Genomic DNA, 21,382 nt, shown 5'->3' with positions numbered 1-21,382 from the left:
CTCCATCCAGGATTACTCAAGTATTTACCAAGGACACTAATAGTAAATGCCATATCAGGATAAGTGCATACTTGAGCATACATCAAGCTCCCAACTGCAGAACTATATGGAATCTTTTCCATTTCAGTCCTTTCTTTGTCATCCTGAGGACACTGAGCTTTAGAGAGTTTCTCACCTGAAAGAATAGGTGCAATAGAAGATGAGCATGTGTGCATGTTAAATCTCTTAAGAACTCAATCAATATAAGTTCCTTGAGACAAACCCAATATGCCTCAAGACCTATCACGGTGAATCTGAATACCCAGGACATATGTGGCCTTACTAAGATTTTTCATGTCAAAGTGACTAGAAAGCATGTATTTTGTCTCGTTCAATAGATTGATGCTATTACTGGCAAGAAGAATGTCATCAACATACAACACTAGAATAATGAAATGGCTCCCACTCATCTTTTGAAAGATGCATTGATCTGAAGCATTCTTATTAAAACCAAGAGAAGTCAAAACTTGATCAAACTTCAGATACCATTGTCTAGAAGCCTGTTTCAACCCGTAAATGAACCTTTTCAACTTGCACACTAAGTGTTCTTTACCAGCTTCTATGAAACCATTAGGTTGAACCATATATACATCTTCATACAAGTCTCCATTTAAGAAAGTTGTTTCAACATCCATCTGGTGGAGTTCTAAGTCATAATGAGCAACTAAAGCCATAACCACACGAAAAGCATCTTTAGTGGACACTGGGGAAAATGTTTCTGTATAATCTATACCTTCCCTCTGATCATAACCTTTTGTTACTAGTCTGGCCTTGTACCTTTCTACTTCACCTTTGACTCCACATTTGGTCTTAAAGACCCATTTACAACCTACAACTTTACAACTATCTGGTAATTCAATAAGATCCCAGACTTGATTGTGATACATAGAAGATTGTTCATCCTGCATGGCTCTCATCCATTCTGAAGAATTAGGACCACATATAGCCTCATGATAAGAAATAGGATTAGAAATATCAGCACCATCAAACTCGCGTTCCTTTAAATAGACCATATAATCATTTGATATTGCAGTTCTACGAATCCTTTGAGATCTCCTCAAAGGTGCAACTTCATCAACTGTATCAGGCCCCTCAGCATCTACAATCGGTGGTTCTAAAATGACATCAACAGGATTCTGAACTTCATCATTGCCCTCAAGAGGATTAAAATCTACCGAGGAAGGCAGCAAAGGCACAGGAAAGAGAACAGTCTCATCTTTAAGATTGACAACACGAGGTATTTGACTTCCACTATCCATCTCATCCTCAAAATAAACAGCACGATCTGATTCAATCACTCTAGTAGAATGAGTTGGACAGTAAAATCTACTACCTCTATAACTTGTACAATAGCCAATAAAGAAACCACTAACAAATTTAGCATCTAGCTTTTTGATCTGAAGGTTATATGGCCTCACCTCTGCCTTACAATCCCATACATGAAAATGTTCAAAACTGGGCTTCTTACCAAACATTAACTCATAGGGAGTCTTAGGCACTGATTTAGTAGGAACTTGATTAAGAATGTACACAGAAATTTTCAAAGCATCACCCCATAAAAATTCTGGTAAAGAAGAATGACTAAGCATACATCTCACCATGTCCATCAAAGTATTATTTTGCCTCTCTGCAACTCCATTTTGTTGTGGAGTCCCAGGCATGGTATACTGTGCCTCAATCCCATATTCTTGTAAATATAAAGCAAAAGGACCAGGATTTCTACCAGTCTCAGTATACCTGCAATAATACTGACCACCCCTATCTGATCTTACACATTTAATATTCTTCTCAGTTTTCAGTTCAACTGCTGCCTTAAATGCTTTAAAGGCATCCAAGGAACTAAACTTCTCATAAAGAAGATCAATCCAACCATATCTAGAATAGTCATCAATAAAAGTGATGTACTATTTAAAACCTCCCATAGCAACAGGAGAAATGGGTCCACAGATATCTGTATGTATCAAATTCAACACATCTTCACTCCTAATTGCCCCTTTGTTTCTAGCTCTAATAGGAGATTTTCCCTTAATGCAATCAAAACATGTATTAAAGTCAAAGAAATCCAGACTATGCAAAACACTCTGTTTAACTATCCTTTCTAATCTTTCCCTAGAAATGTGACCCAAACGTCTGTTCCATAACATGGAAGAGTTCTCATTAACTCATTGACGTTTGTGCCCAATAACAACATTGATAGGAACATCAACAGATTGAAAAGGAACTAAATTTAAATCCAACATGTATAAACCATTGCATAAAACAGTGGAACCAACAATATCAAATTTAAAATAGATTACAATTTTTCCATTGCCCTGAAGAAACACATAACCACACTTATTTAAAATAGAACTGGAAATTAAATTTCTCCTTGAAGAAGGAACATAAATAGTATCATTTAATTCCAACACATGTCCAGAAGATAAATTCAAAGAAACAGTCCCTATGAGTTCTACTACTGCAACTCCATTTACTCCTAAAACAGTATTCTCCTTTTCAGTTGGCTTCCTCACGTTTTTGAACCCGTACAAGGAATCTGAAACATGAATGGTAGCACCAGAATCCAACCACCAAGAATTTGAAGGAACATCAATAACATTTGATTCAAAACATACTAGAGCTAGAGGGGCAAGTTCTAGACTATTACCTTCCTTCTTATGCTTCTTCTTAAGCTTAAAACAGTCCTCTCACTTATGGTCAAGCTTCTTGCAATAGTTGCATTTGCCTTTGAAGGGCTTCTTCTTAACTGTTAAATTATGATCATGCTTACCACCATTCTTGTTTTCAAATTTAGCTTTAGGTTTCTTGTCTTTTTAAAATTTCTCATTAGTTTTACTACTAGACCCTTTAAAAACATAATTAACAGAAGGAGTATTCCCTTTCCTCATAGATTCCTCTTCTTGGCACACAATGGCTATCAACTGATCAACTTTCCACTCCCCTTGTTGGGAGTTGTAAGAAGTCTTGAGAATTTTGAATTGGGGTGGAAGAGATTCAAGAATGCGCCAGAACAGAAAACTTTCTCCCAAATCAAGATCAAAAGACTTGAGCTTGTTGAAATAACTTATAAGTGTCATGATGTATTCCCATACACCACTGACACCATCATATTGGGTGTGCTCCAGCAAAGAAAGATAATGACTCTTTTGAGCCTTGTCAAACTTTTTAAACTTTTCAGCAACAGCCTGCAAAAATTCCTTAACAGTCTCCTTATCAAGAATACCTTGTCTTATGGACTTATCTATAGTATACTTCATCACCATTAAGCAAACCCTATTAGAATTTTGCCACTTTTCATGATAAGTCTTCTCAGCAACAGTGGATTCATCAGTAAGTTCAGCAGGTACATCAACCCTTAAGGCTAAATCTAGTTGGGATATTGCTAAGTACATGCTCAGAGACTCTTTCCAATCATTAAAATTGGAGCCATTCAGAGTTTTCACAGCAGATAATTGCATAGAAACAGCAGCTAGAATCAAACAATAGAGGAAACATGAATTATGAATATAACATAATCACAAAACTAAAGTTTCCTTTTAGATCTAGCTAAGAAAGCAATTATGAACAAAACTGTTATTTATTATAATCCCGTCTAAGGGTCCCAGATTACAATAAAATCAAAAAAACTCATTGAACTTATCAAATATATATATATATATATATATATATATATATATATATATATATATATATATATATATATATATATATATATAAAAACGAACATCTTTAACACTTTTATACCGATAGGGTATTAAAAGATATTAAAGACAATTAACAAATAATATTACAACCAACAATAACATATTATATTAATAACGTTATACCAATGGGTATATCCACTATTAATATAATCCAAATAGCTCTTGAAGTCCATGGGATAAATTTTAAATAAACTAGCAAAACAATTTTATGACTAGTCCCACGATAGGTGAGTTCATAATTATAAAAGTGTTTAACATAATCAGAATTTTCATAAACACTATATTATGAGCATAGTAGTAATGTTACTACTCACAAATATGTTTTCAATATGCCTAAATATAATTAGTTCAACAAAACTAACAACTATTAATAAACACATAATATTACCATAATTAATAAATACATAACAAAACAGAATTATAAGTATTTTATGCTATTGGCTTTTGTTAAATTAATTATATGTGACAGTATGCATGTTTCATATGGACTATAATCATAATCATTATATGAATATATTATGTACTATTTCAAAAACCAACATATAGCCATGTAAATTTTGAAATTCAATATATACATGTCCCACGAAATTGATTTCAGCAGCCCATTAAATCGTGAAAAAAGTTTGACAAGTGGAAGATTTATATATATATATATATATATATATATATATATATATATATATATATATATAATCATGAAATCAATATATATTTATATAACAATATATATCATGAAATTAAATTTAATATTTATTTACCGAGATTAATATTTAAACATACAACAATGAAATTAATAAATAAAAAAATCCTTAACCATGGCTCTGATACCAATTGTTATATATAAATTAAATCATTATAGATTACATGATTAGAGAATATGTGCACCTGAAAATACGCTTATATCCATGATTTTCTATGAACAATGAAGAACGGAAGCGAAAGGGTAGGTTCACAACTTTCAATATCTACCGCCTTCAAATTCTATATGAATTCTATCTGATGTTAAATGGGGTTATCAAAATATATATATAGAAAGAGGTCTGAGAGTTAGGGCCTCTTCCTTAGTGGGTTTATGAACAGCCTGACCCATTACAGGCTTACCAAATCACATGACCCAATCCATTTAGATATTGTCAATTACTAAACTTATTATTTGATATCATTATTTAATCTGTCAATGAGCCTAACAATTGATTAATGATAATTCACATCTAGATACAAATAAATAATCCAACAAAAAGAACTAAAAATATTAATCAAAATTTAAGAATTATATCTATCATTAATTAATACTCAACTCAACTCAACTCAACTCAACTAAGCCTTTATCTCAAAAATTTGGGGTCGGTTATATGGATTCGCTTTCTCCACTCTAAACGATTTTGGGTTAAATCCTCAGAAATGTGTAATACTTCTAGGTCATGTTGTACTACTTTCCTCCAAGTCAATTTAGGTCTACCCCTTTTTTTCTTTCTATCCTCTAACCTAATGTGCTCTACTTGTCTAACTGGAGCCTCCGTATGTCTACACTTTACATGACCAAACCACCTCAATCTCCCTTCTCTCAACTTATCTTCAATTGGCACCACTCCTACCTTTTCTCTAATACTCTCATTATGGACTTTATCTAGTCTAGTATGGCCACTCATCCACCTTAACATTCTCATATCTGCAACTCATATCTTAGACGCATACGACTCTTTCAGTGCCCAACACTCACTACCATATAACATAGCCGATCGTATAGCTATACGGTAAAATTTTCCTTTTAACTTATTGGGAATCTTACAATCACATAAAACTCCCACGGCAAGTCTCCACTTCAACCATCCGGCTTTAATCCTATGACTAACATCCTTCTTACATCCCTCATCTACTTGAAGGACTGAGCCTAGATATTTAAAGTGATTACTTTGGGACAGTACTACTCCATTCAAACTAACTCCTTCCCTATCACCAGTTTCACCTTCACTGAACTTGTAATGCATGTATTCTGTCTTCGTTCTACTTAACTTAAAACCCTTTGACTCTAGAGCACTTCTCCAAAGCTCTAGCTTTCTATTGACTCCTTCTCGTGTCTCATCTATCAGAACAATATCATCCGCAAACATCATGCACCAAGGAATACTCTCTTGTATATGTTTCATCAATTCATCTAAAACTAATGTAAAAAGGTAAGGGCTTATGGCTGATCCTTGGTATAATCCAATTGAGATCAGAAAATCTCTTGTGTCCCCTCCCACCGTACGCACAATAGTAGTTGCTCCTTCATACATATCTTTCAACACTAGTATGTACCTAATAGATACCCTCTTTTGTTTTAACACATTCCATAAGACATTTCTTGGAACACTATCATAAGCCTTCTCCAAATCAATAAAAACCATGTGTAGATCTTTCTTCACATCTCTATATTTCTCCATCAAGCTTCTAATGAGAAAAATTGCTTCCATAGTTGAACGACCGGGCATGAAACCAAATTGATTGAGAGAGATAGAAGTATCATGACATAGTCGATGCTCCACAACTCTCTCCCACAACTTCATAGTATGGCTCATGAGTTTAATTCCCCTATAGTTTGAGCAACTCTGTATGTCTCTCTTATTTTTAAAAATAGGTGCTAAGATACTCCTCCTCCATTCATCAAGCATTTTCTTTGAGTTTAGAATTTTATTAAATAATTTAGTTAACCATGCCACTCCCATATCTCCCAAATACTTCCACACTTCAATTGGTATTTAATCGGGTCCACAGGCTTTACCCACTTTCATTCTCTTAAGTGCTTCCTTTACTTCTAAAGATCTAATCCTTCTAGTATAATTCACATTCTTTTCTATTGTTCTATAATCTATATTCACGCTATTACAATTTTGACTATTATTAAAGAGATCATTAAAATAATTTCTCCATCTTTCTTTAATGTCCTCATCTTTTACCAACACTTTTCCTTCTTTATTCTTAATGCACCTAACTTGATTGAGATATTGACATTTCATTTCTCTCCTCCTTGCTAATCTATAAATATCTTTCTCCCCTTCTTTAGTTCCAAGTTTCTCATATAACTTTTCAAAGGCCTTTGCTCTTGCTTAACTAACTGCCTTTTTTGCCTCTTTCTTTGCTATCTTATACTGTTCATATGCCTCATTATCTATCATTAATTAATATTTGACATAAATTAAAAAAATAATAATTTTATTTAAAAATATAAAATGTTTGATTTTTCACTTTAAAAATGAAATTAGTTTTATTAGATAAGCCCTAAATGAGTTTAAAACTTTAATTTAATGCAATTTTTTTATTTATAAACACATATATCTTAAAACTAAAGATTCACAATCAAGATTTTCAATTGTGTCAATCATTAATTAAAATTTGACATAATTAAAAAATAATAATTTTTTAAAATATAAAATATTTGGAATTTAAAGATATAAAATATTTGAAATTTCAATTTAAAAGTAAAATTAATTTTATTAGATAAGGTCTAATTGAGTTTGAAATTTTATTTTAACTTTTTTCTCAATTATAAATTTAATTATTAGTATTAAATAATAGCTAACTTAATAATTTTATTTTAATAATTATTGGTATTATATTAAAAAAAACATTTTGTCTCAAAAATAAGGTAATAAAGGTAGAATTGCCCCCAAAAATAAGGTAATATTAATTATTCGAGTCATTTTCTCGAATATGAGGTCTTCTACTTATATCTCAATCTAAGCCAATTAAGATAAGAAAGTACTATTAGACTTAACAATTATGATGATTAATTAATTAAGTTAATATAATAAAATTATAATAAACTTTAAAATGGTGAGATTTTAAATTAAAATTAAATAAATTAAGAAATATTAATTATTAAAATAATAATTGAAGGATAAAAAATATTAATACTTAAGGTTATATTTTTCATTGTTATAAAAAAAATTATATTAATTATCAAATTTTTTAAATTTGTAATTGAGAAACTAAATATCAAAACTCGACTATCAAGTTAGGCTCGTAAGAACATTATGGAATTAAATAGTGGATTCCATAGTTAGCGAATTAAAATAATCTGTCAAGTCTATCTTATTTTTTAAATTTTTTATATAATTAATTAATTTTATTCATATAAAAATATATTATATTGATTTATATTTTATTTTTATTTTTATTTCAATTAATAAAAGTCTATTAATAAAAAAGAAAATCAAACTTTATCACATTTTATCGATTATATTCAATAATTTCAATTTTGGTAGAATTGACTAAAATTTTAAAATATACAAAAAAAAATTTATTAAAATTTTTTTATAATTTTATCCAATTTATTTTGACATATTATTTTACTTTATTTTTTAACCGATCCAATCTTACCAATATTATCAGTTACTTTAAAACTTTATTTTAATACTTATAGTGCATAAAAAATTTTAATTATTTAATTAAATTTGATAATTTTAGTCTCACATTTTCTATCTTTATTACTATAATCTCATCACTACTTAATACTTAATGTTTATCAAAATAAAATTATGAAAAAATTAATAAATATGATAATATTAAAATTTCAATATGATTTTAAACAAGTCAAAAATAGAATTCAAAATTCGATCACAATTAACTACTGAATTATAAACTTAATTATTATTTATTCAAAATTTTTTATTTCAATGGATCAATTACCATTTGAAACTAATTAATTGAACTATTAACTTTTAATTTGGAATGAATTAACTTTTAAGAGCGAATTAGATGAAGTCTATTTTATTAAGGTAATTTAACAAAACTTCTCCTCTTATCTAATCAATTGTTTACCTTAAGAGTATATTATTTTTTAACATATCATTAAAGAAACGTTATTCATCATACATTTTCTCATATAAAATATGTCATATATATTATTAAAAATAAATAAAAAAAATTATTTAAAACGTAATTATTTTTTATGATATAATTTAAATAATTGTATATTTCATAATAAATATATTTTTATTGATATGTTTCTCTCAAATTATAACTTAATTTTTTGAAAATTACATAATTATATAAGGACATGTGTCTGAGTGTAGAGTAGAATATGGTTAATGATTGGGCACTGATTCAAACGCATGAATCATTTATGTCAATTTTTACTACTCCTTTGTCGGCAGTTGGAAAAAGCATTTTTAAATTACTTAATTAATTAAGAAAAATAAAAATTTATTTCATAACAATTTTTTAAACAATAAAATGTAATAAAATTATATATTTATTTTTGTTTTCAAAATTTAGCCTCAAAAATTAAACACTTCAATTAAAGGGTATTTGATCAATAGTTTTAGTTTGATATTATTAGAGTCATCTACATGAATATCGTCTCCTATTCCTATCTCAATGTTAAGAAAGTGCTAATTGGACTTAGCAACTATGATGATTAAGTACTGAATTAATAAATTTTAATTTAATATATTAAAATTATAATAAATTTTAATTTAAATAAATTAAGAAATATTAATTATTAAAATAATAATTGAAGGATTAAAAATAAATTAATAGTTAAGGTTATATTTTTCATTGTTATAAAAGATTATATTTATTATCAAATCTTTTAAAATTATAATTACCAAACTAAATATCGAAACTCAATTTTCATGTTAGGCTCATAAGAACATTATGAAATTGAATATAGTGGAGTAAGCAGTTAGCCAATTAAAGTCAATTCTATCAAATCTTTTAAATTTTTTTATAATTGATTAATTTTATTTAGGTAAAAATATAATAAATCAACATATTATGTGAACAATATCAAATCTTTTAAATTTTTTATATAACTGATTAATTTGGCTAATTTTTATCTATCATTATTGAACTTTAGGAGTTGTTTTAAAAAAGTTCCTGAACTTCAATTTATGTCACAAAAGTCATCTAATTTTAATTTTATATAAGCCAAAATCTTTTTGGCCAGATTCTGTTGAAAACTCCATGCAACAGCTGACTATACATGTCATGTTGGCTTTAACACAAATAAAAAAAAAATCTCTCTGACATGTGACATTTTAATAATAAAAAATAATTTTCTCTCTCTTTCTCTCTCTCTCTCCCCCTTCTGTTTCAATCAAACCTAATGCACATATAAATAAAAATTAACATTTAAGAAAAAAAAAGTCCATATGCAATATAAATCATCATTCATCACAATACTCAAACAAAACATCAATAATTTCTATTTTTCAACCAAACCTAGATTCATCACAACACCTAAATGATTGCATAAGAGAGACTTGTTTAGCGATGGAGACAGCGAAAACCCAAGTTCCTCCATGTCGTTGATTTAACAGCACTTTTTAGATCAACAATGAATGAATTTTAGGGACTGAGGTAGGACTTGGGACAAAAGCACATTGAAATAGCACTTCAAGTTGAAAGCAAGAAATCAACATGACACATGAGTGTGCACTCACTAGGTAGAGCCAAGTGGGTTTGAGCATAAGAAAAAGAGGTGACCAAAAAGATACGAGCGAAAGGCTAAGAATGGTGAGATATGCGATGCGTTGATGCATCAAGGAGAGATAGAGAGAGGCAAGCAGAGAGATGCTAACAAAAGGGAGTGATATTAGTGGCAGTAGTAATAACGAGAGTGAGACCATCCATTTTTTGGAAATTAGGTAGTAATTTCTGAAAATTAAAAGTAAATAACATTGAAATTTTACAATATCCTTGTTCTTGCAAACTCAAATAGTGTTGGGTTGTTGGATAGAAAGGCTAGAGAAAGCAAAGGAAGGGAGGAAGCTTATCTATCTCCTAATGCATTAGGTCGTGGGTTTGTGGTAGAGGAGAGTGAATAGAGGTTTGTGGAGTTAGGTTTGTGGATCTGTGCCCAAAGGGGATGGGTTTTAGAGTGTTGCATAAGGGATAGCAAGGTTGTGTTGGAGAGAGAGACAAAGGGAGGAAGGAGATGATAAGGAAGAGAGAGGATGGAGAGAGAAAACATTTTTCATTATTAAAATGCCAAGTATTAGAGAGAGAAATTTTTTTTTTTATTGTGTTAAAGCCAACAAGGCATGTTCATTAAGCTTTTGGCTGGAGTTCCCAATGAAATCCGGTCAAAAAGATTTTAACTGATATAAAATTAAAGTTAGATGACTTTTGTGATGCAAATTGAAGTTTAAGGATTTTATTTAAACAACCCTTAAAGTTCAAGGACAATGGGTGAAAATTAACTAATTAAATTTTGTTTAGGTAAAAATATAATATACTAATTTGTATTTTACTTTTTGTATTCTTCTTTCAATTAATAAAGGCCTATCAACTAAAAAAGCCAAACCTTATTTTATTTTGTCAAATTTGTCCAATCTTTTTAATCTTGATAGAATCGATTAAAATTTTAAAATGTACAAAAATTTTATCCAAGTTTTTTTAAAATTTTGAAAACTTGTCGCAATTTGATTCATTTTTTTATATATTCTTTCAATTAATTTTCTAATTGATCCAACCTTATCAATGTTATCAATTACTTTCAAATTTTATTTTGATATCCAATATGCATCAAAATTCTGAGTTATTTAATCAAATTTGATAGTTTTAGTGACACATTCTCTATTCTCACTGCTACTAAATCTCATCACTATTTAATACCTAATGGTTATCAAAATGAAAATATAAAAGAATTAGTGAATGTGATAATATTAGATGTCCGATGATAATTATAGGCAAGTTAAAAAATAGAGTTTAAAATTTTATTATCGAAAATTAAATAAAATTTTATTAACTTTTAAAATTTTGATTAATTTTATTAAAATTTAAAAAAATTAAATAAAATTATCAAATCGTGATAAAATTTGACTTTCTTTTCAATAGGCTATTAATAAAATATTTTGCTTTAAGAAAAAACCACTGTCAAGTCCCAATTAACCACCGAATTATGAACTTAGTTATTATTTATTCAAAATTTTTTATTTTAATGGATTAATTACCTTTTGAAACTATTAATTGAACTATTATTCTTACTTCTTAATCATTACACGTTCTAAACTTTTCACGTGCATCCGTACAAATCGCCGGCACGTGAAAAGTCATCGCAATCACAATGCCGTAGCGTAAGAAAGCAAATAATAATAATAATAATAATAATAATAAGCTGAAAGCATAAAAAATTAAATGCTTTTCATTAATTAGGTCCCAAAAAGCTAGGATAGCATATCTCCATTTAAATTGAAAAATTAAATTAAATTAAATTAATTTAATTTAATTGATTTATTTTTAAAATTTAATTAATTTAATTTATTTTATAAATTTTTAATAATTTTAATTAATTGATGTGGTTGGATTATTTTTAAAAAAAATAAAATAAAATAAAATAAAATAAATTAAAATTATTATAATATATATATATTAAGAAAATTTTAAAATTTTTTAGTTTTAATTTTTAAATTTTTTTTATATTTTTATTATTAAAATTTAATATTAAAAATATAAAATTTTATAAAATTTTGTTTAATTAATTTAAAATCAAATTGAATCGATATTTATTAATTTAATTAAATTTAATTTTTTTTAATAATTAATTTAATTTAATATTTAAAATTTTTAATTTTATTAATTTGATTCTATTCAAAACCAAATCAACTATTTGAATACCCCTACTAAAAGCTATGAATCTAGACATCGATTGGTGAGGCCACGCGAGTTGAATAATAGTGCCCACAAATTGCCGGCACGTGAAAAGTCGTCGTAATCACAATACTGCTTTTCATTAATTAGGTCTAAAAAAGCTGGATAGCACATTTTGTTTTAAATTGAAAAATTAGATTGAAAATTAATTTAATTTAATTTAATTGATTTATTTTTAAAATTTAATTAATTTGATTTATTTTATAAATTTTTGATAATTTTGATTAATTGATATAGTTTGATTATTTTTATAAAAAATAAAAAAAATCAGATCAAGCTGAAATTACTATAATGTATATATATATTTATATATTAAAAAAACTCTAAAATTTTTTAATTTTAATTTTTAAATTTTTTTTATGTTTTTATTATTAATATTTAACATTAAAAATATAAAATTTTATAAAATTTTATTTAATTAATTTAAAAATTAAATTAAATTGATATTTATTGATTTAATTTAATTTAATTTTTTTTAATAATTAATTTAATTTAATATTTAAAATTTTTAATTTTATTAGTTCTGTTTGATTCAGAACCAAACTAATTATTTGAACACCCCTACCAAAAGCTATGAATCTAGACATCGATTGGTGAGGCCTCGCGAGTTGAATAATAGTGCCCACGTGTTTTTTTTTTTTATTTTTCTCTGTTTTTTAATTTCTTAATGTATTACCCTCTCTCCATCTATAAATAATAAATTATATTTAAATTTTTATTTTATTTAAAATTATATAATACATTTAAAAAATTAAAAAAATTAATTATTTTTTTTAATTTTGTTCTTTATATTTATAAAATATAATAAATGATAATAATAAGCTTTACAAGTCGTCGCAATTACAGTGCCGTAGCGTGAGAAAGCAAATAATAATAATAATAATAATAATAATAATAATAAGCTGCAAACATAAGAAATTAAATGCTTTTCATTAATTAGGTACCAAAAACTATAAATCTAAATACCGATTGGTGAGGCCATGCGAGTGGAATAATGGTGCCCACGTGCTTTTTTCTTTTTCCCTATTTTTTAATTTTTCAATATATTACCTAATATTAAATTTATAATTTTATAATTTTAAAATCGACTCTAATAATATTTATTATTAATATTTTTTTAATCTAAAATGAATTAATTTTTAAGAGGGAATTGGAGTCAATTCATTTTAGACACTAATTATTTTTTTATATTTACTCTTTGCATAAAATATGTTATATATATTATTAAAAATAAATTAAAAATATATATGTAGTTATTTTTTTATGATATAATTTTAATAATTATACGTATATTTTATATTTATAACATAATAAGTATATTTTTTATTGATATGTTTATCTCAAATTATAACTTAATTTTTTCAAAATTACTTAATTATATTAGGACGGTATGAAATTCTTTATTCTGACTATAACCTGTAAAATATTAAATATTTTAATTTAAAAAAGGAATTATATTTCTTTTTTGGAAGTTTGCGAGTTTCTTGAGCGTAGAGTAGAAAATTAATGATTTGGCACTGATTCAAATTCAAGAACATTTATGTCAATTCTTACTACTCTTTGTCGGCAGTTGGAAAAACCATTTTTAAATTATTTAATTAATTTAGAAAGAAAGCGTGTACGTGATACTATTAAATTAAATTTTTATATATAAATTTATATAATTTTAAATAATTTTATATATATTTATAAATAAATATTTAATCTAATGATATAAATTTTAATTTATATTAAATATATTCATCTAAAAAAATAAAAATTTATTTCATAATAATTCTTTTCTTTTTTTTTTATTTGAACTGATTCAATTCTTAATCTTCAAAACACTAAATTAAATTGTAAATTAATTTTGTTTAATAAAAAAAAGTGTCAATCAATTAATATTATAATAGTACAATATTTATAATTAATAATATTAACTTACTTTATAAAATAAATATTATAATAAATTTAGATTTTAACAACATGTCTTATATGTTATTAAAAATTTAAAATATGTTATTAACAAGATTTATCTATAAGCATATAGTGATATTCATAAATTTTATAACCTAAAGTTTTTAATAATATTTTCATATTAATTTATAGCACTATTATATATAATATTATATATATTATTTATTACGTTATATGTTATTCTGATGTTAAAATATATTACGTGATGTTATTTATTAGTTTAACATCATTTATAAAATGATGCTAAAAAAAAGTATTGTTAAGCCCTATATTTATTATAGTGAAAGCAAATATTGTAAGATATTATATAAAATTATTTCTATTTGACTCTTAAATTTTTTCCATTATAATTTTTATAGTCTTTTTTTTGGTAGATTAATTTTTATAGTCTTTGAAATATTACATTTACACAGAAAAATTAATTTGCAACAATCTAAAATCAATACACACCTTTCTCATAGAAAATATAAAAATAAGAATCATTAAGGAAAAGAAGACAACGATACAGAGAAATCAACTTCGCACGGAAGGAGAAAAAAAAAATCATAAAAGGAAAGAAATAAGGTAAAAGGTCTTTTTAGAAATAATTTAAGTCACTTAAACTCTTAAATCTTTTAAAATAGTCACTTAAAATAGCTTTAAAAAGTTAAAATGTTAAATACCATTAAATCTACGGTAAAGAATTAGAAAAATAGACACTTAAGCCCTTAAGAAATAACTTGATAGCCATTTAAGTGTCAATGAACAAATTAATTTAATTTTAATATTTTAATAATTAAATTTATAAATAAATTATGTTAATTTATACTGTTAATAAATAAATAAAATAATTTTTTAAAATCTCTAAAATAAATAAAATATTATTAAAAATTTATAAATAATTAAAATAAAGTGTATTAAGAAATATATAAAAAAAATCCTTTAACTTCACCCAAATGTTGAAAAGAATTCAATTTTTTTCTCTCTCTCATCAACCAAATACTAAACTTTAACCTCAGAATATTTTTAACAAATTTTTAAGTACCATTAATAAATATATGAATGTTATTCTATACATAGGATAAATAACAAAAGCCATAATATTATTCTATATGTAAGATAAAAATAAATCTATATTTTTATGACTTTTGTTATTTATCTTACATATAGAATAATATCTGCTAACTCCCTCTTCATATTTATCTTCAGCATTAATTTATCACATGCCTTTAATTAATTAAATCAATAGAATTAAATTAATTAAATTAATTTTAAAAAAATTAATTTAATTAATTATGGCCTAAACACGAAAAATTACTTTTTGGGTGTAAAAAATGGCCTTGGAAAATTCCTTGATTCCAAAATCAATAATGATATGATATATCCCTTAAATACTTAAGTAGATGGTTGGTTCGGCTGTCTGGGTGCCTGTAAGTCCATATTCCGAACCATCTCATGATTCGGACTCCAAGCCTAAACCCAGACATTAGCATGATCTAATTATTGACTCTTAAGGTTCATACACTATGATATTTGCATAACTGAATGACTGAATAATACATCTTTTAGTCCTACATGAACTCTATCAATTGAAGGTATACATCCCATCTGGAAAATTCGAATCTTACTTTAACTGGGATTCTTCAACCACTAGACTCTTAATCTAATTAGGAGTCCGCCTAATACTTATAAAAGGGACTAGTCAAGTATGTTCTCTCTGAATCTCATTCATTATACTCTCAATTCCTTTACCAACTTAACAATCAGATAAGTTGTCCAAGTCTACCCATAATTAGAACAACATTAAATAATAGTGAAGCATATATCATAACAACATCAAATAATAGGAGGATATGCCATTGGTATTGGGTTTTGCAAGAGGATTAATAGCCATGTTGCCTTCTTTCGAAAGCATTTTGCGAACCTTAGACTTTTTTTTCTTTACTAGACCACTTGCTTCTTTTCTTTTGTTGGCTTATCCATTGTTAGTTTCTTTTTAGCTAGCACGATGGGTTATTCTCTATTGCTGGTTTAGCTCTATCTTCATATAATACTACCATAGAGCTTAGATATAAATGCCTTGAGAAGCAGAGGATTGACTATAGTCGCCACTTGAATGATAATCAGGACAAAAATTTTAAAAGGGACATGGATGACAACTCTACCTCCCGCAGAGGTCCATTATCCTTCACTTACCATGAGCTAATTTTCTAGGTTCTAGATATTGGGTACGGAAGAGGGAAGGTGTTAGGCACCCTTTCCACCTAGACTTATCTTAGAACAAGAGTCAACCCCCTACTTGTGTTTCTTATAGCCTCTCTTAATATTTCCTTATTAAAGTTCTTACTCGTACAATGCAAGTCTAAATTAAATATGCATATATTGTCCATTTAAACACTTAACACCCATATTACACATGCATATGTGTAGCCCTAAGTCATGCCTTATTCTATATTAGAGATAGTTACCATATTTACCTTGTTGTCCTATTTAGCATGTTGCTAAGGTTGTTTACATGCCTTAAGATTGATTTGCAGATGTTGAAAACAATTAAGAATGTAAACCACCCCTAAACATGCATTCCATGTTTTTATCATGCACGTCTTATTTTAATTTACCTTATTTTCCTAGGTTAATTTACTAAGCTAGTTTATATGCATCAGTGATTGAAAGCTAACAAGTAAATCATACAAAGAAAAGGGGAGGTGTCACACCTTACCCTTCCATAAGGCATAACATGATCATGTAGTATACATAATGAATTACCAAACTTCGTCTACTGATAACCTATTAAATACACTACAAGGGATTTTAAACAATTTCTTACTTCTTTTTAAAGTGGTGAGCACTTTTGATAGGAATTAAAAACTTTTAACTGAAATTTAAAAACTCAGTAAAATGTTTGACAACTTCTATTTTCCGTAAATTTTGTAAAAATTTTGACAGAGTGCCGTCTGTATTTTGTGAAAACAGTTCTTCAAAAACCTGTGAAAAAGCACTTCCAATATATTTGTTTCAATCCCCAACTCCAATAATAGCTCAACTCAAACCAATTTTCACAACACAAGTCGAACTCAAATTTAGTAATTCTAAAAATAAAGAGCAAAATAACTGAGTATTTCAAAAGCTGAAATAAGAGAATTGTAATATAACATTTTGATAGGCCAAAATAATTTATAACTTTATTTTATAACTGCTCAAGACGAAATACAATATATACATACAGTTCACATACATTACAATAATATTTACAAGCAAGTGGTATACTCAATATACCCGGCAAAATCCCAAAGCGAAGTCACAAGCAGCCTACTCTGCTGCTTTATCTGTTTGTCTACCTGCGACAATAATGAAAAAGCTATCGCTAAGTAAAATTTACTCAGTGGTGCACAATAAAAATTTAAAATGCGGTATATAAAACATTTATTGACAATTCACAATTCAAATAATTCACAATTTCATATCACAATTTTCAAAGCTCATATAACACAAATTTGATCAAACAATTTAATAAACACAATTTTGCCAATCAATAACATAACTAGGTCATGACACAAAATTTTTCGAACATGCCATGTTGTACACCACGACAAGGCATACTCACTCTACTAATTGAAATCAATGAGGGAGGTGGCTAGCTAGATAATGAGTATTCATCCATACTCACCTCAGACTGGCAAGTCAAAGAGAGAGGAATATAGTCAAACTCACCCCATAAATGGAGGAGGAACATAGTGATATTGCCATGCTAAGTGTGAATAAAAAACAATTTCAAATCACAATATTTAAATATTTCATACAAACCACAAATCACATTTTATCTCAAAATTTTCATTTACAAAGTAGGCAACACAATAATTTCCAAAGCCAAAACAATTAAAAACTATTCATATTACATACTAAATCAAATTTCAATAAGAAATACTTAAATAAGTTTATTGTGTACAAACACAATTTAAAACTATAATGTTCAAATGTAATTCAGGCAGCAATCAAACAAACCTCATTTCAAATCTCTATTTCTAAAATAGGCAATAAACTTTTCTCAAATAAATTTTCTAAAGCCATAAATTCACAACTCATTTCTCCAAATAAATTTTCTAGTAAAAGCAGTGAATATAAAAGTATTGTGCACAGATCTGATTTAAGTCGCCTCTAGGCCTTGACTCAATGTTCCTTATACTTCTCAATATCCTTTTCAACTGAAACACACAATTTATGGTGTTTCGGTATCACATCTCATAATAATTCCAATATGTTGCCAATATAGTACATTTTACAATTCTCACAAGTTGGCATTTATTGCCAATTTTATTTCTAAGGCTTTATTGTATAGTAATGGTAAATTTTCAGATTTTGTATGCTAGATTGATCTAGCTAATCGTCTTGTGTCCCTTGGTTTTTAGGTTCTGGTCAAAAGAGCAAATTTGTAGGTCTATGTCTTATTGAATTTTTACCACTGATTTCAAGTCATTCTGAGTTGTATAGACCAAGATATGGTCAATTTATTAAAGCTGGATAGATTGCATTTTTTAATGCAAAGTTAGGTCAATTTTCGATCAAATTCAATTCTGGCAGATTTGGTACCCTAACTTGGGCAAGCATTTCGACTTGGTTCTGGTCATTTTCGGGCTTTGGTGTCTTCATAAGAGTTGTAGTTCTATGTCTAAACTTTCCAACGGTATAAATTTTAGGTAATTTGGACCTATTTTGAGTGAGTTATGACCAGTTGAATGGCTACTATTCATATGGTCAAATTCTAGGTTTGCAAAATTGCAATTCCGAATTAGGTCACATTTAAGGTCATTTTTAGACTTAGGTTCCTTCATAAGATATGTTTCTCTATGTCTTAGGGAACCCCAGGTATAATTTCATAATTTTTCAAGCTTGGTATAGTGAGTTATGGTCAATGTATTGACCTAAACTCTTAATCCTATAAAGGCAATAGTCAAACTTCAGGGTAGTATGTTTGACCCTCTTTATAGGGTCTTTACACTTATAATTTGGCAAAGGTGTCTGAACCAGTGTTGTAGCCCTAAATATAATGTTTCTAGATCATATTGGCACATCCCAAATAGAATTTCCTAATGGGAGTTATGGCCAAATGAACACACGTGTATCAATGGCATTCTAGGTTCAACTTAACATTTTCCAGATTTTAATTCCTAATTTTGGCTAATATTTTCCCTAGGATGCAATGGGTTCTGGTGCTTGGTCAAAATATAAAAATTGTTGTGCTATGTCTTATAAAACTTTTGGCACTATTTTCACTCAATTTTCAGCTTTAGAGACCAAGTTATGGCATTTTTGCCAAAACTGGTCAAACATACTAATGGAACAGTGTTTTGGTCAATTTCTGGGTTGACAGTTTTGGTGACCCAAATTGTGCTAGCAGTTTGACTTGGTTAAAGGCCAAATTGGGTCATGTGGTCTTAATGAAAAGTGTTCCCCTATGTCTAAACTTTTCAATGGTTCCAAATTTAGGTCATTCTGACCTTCCTAGGGCAAGTTATGGCCAGTGTTCATATGGTCAATTTTGAGCCTAATCCAGCAAGCTACCCGTATTCAAGCCAAAATTTGACCAACCTATGAGCAAAATTTGGGCAGGGTTTCTTCTTGAAAAATGAAGGTTTGGATGTCCCAAAACACCTCCAATTGGTCTCATATCAATTGGGGTCACCATTTTCCACTTATGGCTTAAAATGTATACTGCCCTTAAACACAATTCTCATACCCCAACCAATGCACATTGAACTTGTTATAATTTCACTTCCTCTACCTTATTCTGGATTTGTTCCAAACCATAACCATTCATCACATCACATTATGGTCAATTTGGACAGAATATGCAAGTGTTCAATACACATATGGCAACTCTAATTCTCAAAGTCAAATTCAATATAATATATATACATGTAATCACTTAAGTTATTACATACAATTCCATTCTTACTTCACATACACTGACCTTAAACCATCACTACCACAATTCATCAATTAAATTCATGAAATCAAGCACTAATCCATAGTCTTCAAGGCTGCCAAAATTTGGACAATTCACTAACTCAACAAATCCTTCAATTTCTTCAACAAATCTACTCATCTCAACACTAAGATTAACATTAATGAAGAAAGGAAGAGGAAATGAGTACTTACCTATTTTTAAGCTTGTTAAAAACTCATCAAATCCCTTCCTTCTTGCTGCCAATCTCTTTACGAAGTTGTGTATACGAGCTTTAATGAAGGAATTATGGTGAAAAGTGGCTTGAATCATGGGTGCATGGAGCTTGGTTTGGGGACGTTAATGGAGGTTTCTTAGGGGAAGATAAATTCGGCCAAATGAAGTTTTTGAGGAAGAAAAAGGTTCATGAAGTGTTAGTGGAAAAATCTGTCTTTATATAGCTTATATAATCCCACTTAGTGCCCCACTAACTCACATTAAACATTTAATAATCCAAGTTTCCATATTTGCAAATTAATCCCCCATTTCTCTTTTAATTGTACTTCATTTTTAAATTTCATTTTTCATGGCATTTTCAAAATTTAACACTACAAATTTTTTATGGACATTTAGGTCATAAGTCCACTCTAGGTGTCAAATGACCAAAATGCCCCTTTTCGGGTTGCATTTCGAATTTTTCGGTTACACTGATTTAATCCTTGTCCCGTTGATTTCTTAAATTTTCATTTTTATTTATATTGACTTACTAATTTTTCTTTGACATTTTCTAAGTAAATTATACCTCAATAAATGTTTATTTAAGTCTCAAAAATATTTTTCAGAGTTCCCCGCGGTCCAGGGCTAGTCAACGGTCCTCGCTGCAACTTTCCTGTGCAGTCACCCATCGCTACGGTTTCTTGCTCGTTTAACCTAATTACATTTCATTGCTTTTATTTTTTTTTTGTTTCTCTTACCATGTATTTCATCATTTTATGTCTCCTCACTAGCATTTAAATGTAGTTCCAGGCATTCTAGCTGTTCGGACAGACACCGGTCATCGGAACAGTAAAACGCACTACTGAATATAGGGGTGTTACAATTCTCCCCCCCTGAAAATAAATTTTGTCTTGAA

Source organism: Hevea brasiliensis, chromosome 3 (genome assembly GCF_030052815.1).
Source record: "Hevea brasiliensis isolate MT/VB/25A 57/8 chromosome 3, ASM3005281v1, whole genome shotgun sequence".
Lineage (NCBI taxonomy): Eukaryota > Viridiplantae > Streptophyta > Magnoliopsida > Malpighiales > Euphorbiaceae > Hevea > Hevea brasiliensis.
The sequence above is the reverse complement of the archived record's forward strand: the minus strand, read 5'-3'. Positions refer to the sequence as shown.